The sequence below is a fragment of the Portunus trituberculatus genome, unplaced genomic scaffold, assembly GCF_017591435.1.
Source record: "Portunus trituberculatus isolate SZX2019 unplaced genomic scaffold, ASM1759143v1 PGA_scaffold_395__13_contigs__length_335263, whole genome shotgun sequence".
Lineage (NCBI taxonomy): Eukaryota > Metazoa > Arthropoda > Malacostraca > Decapoda > Portunidae > Portunus > Portunus trituberculatus.
Window position 1 is genome coordinate 92,888 of NW_025541563.1, and position 4,899 is coordinate 97,786.

The following is a 4,899-nucleotide window of genomic DNA, read 5'->3' on the forward strand; positions in this document are numbered from 1 at the left end:
TTTTGCCTGCATTTAGGAGTTTGGTGCATAAAACGCTAGAATACACTAAAATAACCCACTTTTGACATATTTCACTTCCTTAGACATATATTGTGTTTTGCCTGCAAATTTCTGAGTTTTGTTCATAAAACGCTGAAATACATCAAAATAACCCCTTTTTGACATATTTCACTACCTTTGACAAATAGTGTGTTTTGCCTGCAATTCTGAGTTTTGTTGCATAAAACGCTAGAATACACCAAAATAACCCATTTTTACATATTTCAGTTCCTTAGACAAATAGTGTGTTTTCGTAGCATTTCTGTGTTTTGGTGGAAAACAGCTAAAAACTGATTAAATTACACCTTTTTCTTAATTTTACTTTGGATTCTCTATACTAGCTTGTTTTCATCAATTTTATCGTTTTGAAGCAAAATAATGTAAAATGACGAATAAGCACAATTTTCAATCGAGATAGTTCTTTTTTCATAAAACACCTTAAAACACATGAATAAGACGTTTAAAGAAATATAGTGTTTTGCCTGCATTTAGGAGTTTGGTGCATAAAACGCTAGAATACACTAAAATAACCCACTTTTGACATATTTCACTTCCTTAGACATATATTGTGTTTTGCCTGCATTTCTGAGTTTTGGTTCATAAAACGCTGAAATACATCAAAATAACCCTTTTTGACAGATTTCACTTCCTTAAACAAATAGTGTGTTTTCCCTGCAATTCTGAGTTTTGTTACATAAAACGCTGAATACACCAAAATAACCCCTTTTTGACATATTTCACTACCTTTGACAAATAGTGTGTTTTGCCTGCAATTCTGAGTTTTGTTGCATAAAACGCTAGAATACACCAAAATAACCCATTTTTACATATTTCAGTTCCTTAGACAAATAGTGTGTTTTCGTAGCATTTCTGTGTTTTGGTGGAAAACAGCTAAAAACTGATTAAATTACACCTTTTTCTTAATTTTACTTTGGATTCTCTATACTAGCTTGTTTTCATCAATTTTATCGTTTTGAAGCAAAATAATGTAAAATGACGAATAAGCACAATTTTCAATCGAGATAGTTCTTTTTCATAAAACACCTTAAAACACATGAATAAGACGTTTAAAGAAATATAGTGTTTTGCCTGCATTTAGGAGTTTGGTGCATAAAACGCTAGAATACACTAAAATAACCCACTTTTGACATATTTCACTTCCTTAGACATATATTGTGTTTTGCCTGCATTTCTGAGTTTTGGTTCATAAAACGCTGAAATACATCAAAATAACCCTTTTGACAGATTTCACTTCCTTAAACAAATAGTGTGTTTTCCTGCAATTCTGAGTTTTGTTACATAAAACGCTGAATACACCAAAATAACCCCTTTTTGACATATTTCACTACCTTTGACAAATAGTGTGTTTTGCCTGCAATTCTGAGTTTTGTTGCATAAAACGCTAGAATACACCAAAATAACCCATTTTTACATATTTCAGTTCCTTAGACAAATAGTGTGTTTTCGTAGCATTTCTGTGTTTTGGTGGAAAACAGCTAAAAACTGATTAAATTACACCTTTTTCTTAATTTTACTTTGGATTCTCTATACTAGCTTGTTTTCATCAATTTTATCGTTTTGAAGCAAAATAATGTAAAATGACGAATAAGCACAATTTTCAATCGAGATAGTTCTTTTTTCATAAAACACCTTAAAAACACATGAATAAGACGTTTAAAGAAATATAGTGTTTTGCCTGCATTTAGGAGTTTGGTGCATAAAACGCTAGAATACACTAAAATAACCCACTTTTGACATATTTCACTTCCTTAGACATATATTGTGTTTTGCCTGCATTTCTGAGTTTTGGTTCATAAAACGCTGAAATACATCAAAATAACCCTTTTGACAGATTTCACTTCCTTAAACAAATAGTGTGTTTTCCCTGCAATTCTGAGTTTTGTTACATAAAACGCTGGAATACACCAAAATAACCCCTTTTTGACATATTTCACTACCTTTGACAAATAGTGTGTTTTGCCTGCAATTCTGAGTTTTGTTGCATAAAACGCTAGAATACACCAAAATAACCCATTTTTACATATTTCAGTTCCTTAGACAAATAGTGTGTTTTCGTAGCATTTCTGTGTTTTGGTGGAAAACAGCTAAAAACTGATTAAATTACACCTTTTTCTTAATTTTACTTTGGATTCTCTATACTAGCTTGTTTTCATCAATTTTATCGTTTTGAAGCAAAATAATGTAAAATGACGAATAAGCACAATTTTCAATCGAGATAGTTCTTTTTTCATAAAACACCTTAAAAACACATGAATAAGACGTTTAAAGAAATATAGTGTTTTGCCTGCATTTAGGAGTTTGGTGCATAAAACGCTAGAATACACTAAAATAACCCACTTTTGACATATTTCACTTCCTTAGACATATATTGTGTTTTGCCTGCATTTCTGAGTTTTGGTTCATAAAACGCTGAAATACATCAAAATAACCCTTTTGACAGATTTCACTTCCTTAAACAAATAGTGTGTTTTCCTGCAATTCTGAGTTTTGTTACATAAAACGCTGAATACACCAAAATAACCCCTTTTTGACATATTTCACTACCTTTGACAAATAGTGTGTTTTGCCTGCAATTCTGAGTTTTGTTGCATAAAACGCTAGAATACACCAAAATAACCCATTTTTACATATTTCAGTTCCTTAGACAAATAGTGTGTTTTCGTAGCATTTCTGTGTTTTGGTGGAAAACAGCTAAAAACTGATTAAATTACACCTTTTTCTTAATTTTACTTTGGATTCTCTATACTAGCTTGTTTTCATCAATTTTATCGTTTTGAAGCAAAATAATGTAAAATGACGAATAAGCACAATTTTCAATCGAGATAGTTCTTTTTCATAAAACACCTTAAAACACATGAATAAGACGTTTAAAGAAATATAGTGTTTTGCCTGCATTTAGGAGTTTGGTGCATAAAACGCTAGAATACACTAAAATAACCCACTTTTGACATATTTCACTTCCTTAGACATATATTGTGTTTTGCCTGCATTTCTGAGTTTTGGTTCATAAAACGCTGAAATACATCAAAATAACCCCTTTTTGACAGATTTCACTTCCTTAAACAAATAGTGTGTTTTCCCTGCAATTCTGAGTTTTGTTACATAAAACGCTGAAATACACCAAAATAACCCCTTTTTGACATATTTCACTACCTTTGACAAATAGTGTGTTTTGCCTGCAATTCTGAGTTTTGTTGCATAAAACGCTAGAATACACCAAAATAACCCATTTTTTACATATTTCAGTTCCTTAGACAAATAGTGTGTTTTCGTAGCATTTCTGTGTTTTGGTGGAAAACAGCTAAAAACTGATTAAATTACACCTTTTTCTTAATTTTACTTTGGATTCTCTATACTAGCTTGTTTTCATCAATTTTATCGTTTTGAAGCAAAATAATGTAAAATGACGAATAAGCACAATTTTCAATCGAGATAGTTCTTTTTCATAAAACACCTTAAAACACATGAATAAGACGTTTAAAGAAATATAGTGTTTTGCCTGCATTTAGGAGTTTGGTGCATAAAACGCTAGAATACACTAAAATAACCCACTTTTGACATATTTCACTTCCTTAGACATATATTGTGTTTTGCCTGCATTTCTGAGTTTTGGTTCATAAAACGCTGAAATACATCAAAATAACCCTTTTGACAGATTTCACTTCCTTAAACAAATAGTGTGTTTTCCTGCAATTCTGAGTTTTGTTACATAAAACGCTGAATACACCAAAATAACCCATTTTTACATATTTCACTACCTTTGACAAATAGTGTGTTGCAGGCAAAACACACTATTTGTCAAAGGTAGTGAAATATGTCAAAAAGGGGTTATTTTGGTGTATTCCAGCGTTTTATGTAACAAAACTCAGAATTGCAGGGAAAACACACTATTTGTTTAAGGAAGTGAAATCTGTCAAAAGGGTTATTTTGATGTATTTCAGCGTTTTATGAACCAAAACTCAGAAATGCAGGCAAAACACAATATATGTCTAAGGAAGTGAAATATGTCAAAAGTGGGTTATTTTAGTGTATTCTAGCGTTTTATGCACCAAACTCCTAAATGCAGGCAAAACACTATATTTGTTTAAACGTCTTATTCATGTGTTTTAAGGTGTTTTATGAAAAAGAACTATCTCGATTGAAAATTGTGCTTATTCGTCATTTTACATTATTTTGCTTCAAAACGATAAAATTGATGAAAACAAGCTAGTATAGAGAATCCAAAGTAAAATTAAGAAAAAGGTGTAATTTAATCAGTTTTTAGCTGTTTTCCACCAAAACACAGAAATGCTACGAAAACACACTATTTGTCTAAGGAACTGAAATATGTAAAAAATGGGTTATTTTGGTGTATTCTAGCGTTTTATGCAACAAAACTCAGAATTGCAGGCAAAACACACTATTTGTCAAAGGTAGTGAAATATGTCAAAAGGGTTATTTTGGTGTATTCCAGCGTTTTATGTAACAAAACTCAGAATTGCAGGGAAAACACACTATTTGTTTAAGGAAGTGAAATCTGTCAAAAAGGGGTTATTTTGATGTATTTCAGCGTTTTATGAACCAAAACTCAGAAATGCAGGCAAAACACAATATATGTCTAAGGAAGTGAAATATGTCAAAAGTGGGTTATTTTAGTGTATTCTAGCGTTTTATGCACCAAACTCCTAAATGCAGGCAAAACACTATATTTGTTTAAACGTCTTATTCATGTGTTTTTAAGGTGTTTTATGAAAAAAGAACTCGATTCGAAAGAACTATCTCGATTGAAAATTGTGCTTATTCGTCATTTTACATTATTTTGCTTCAAAACGATAAAATTGATGAAAACAAGCTAGTATA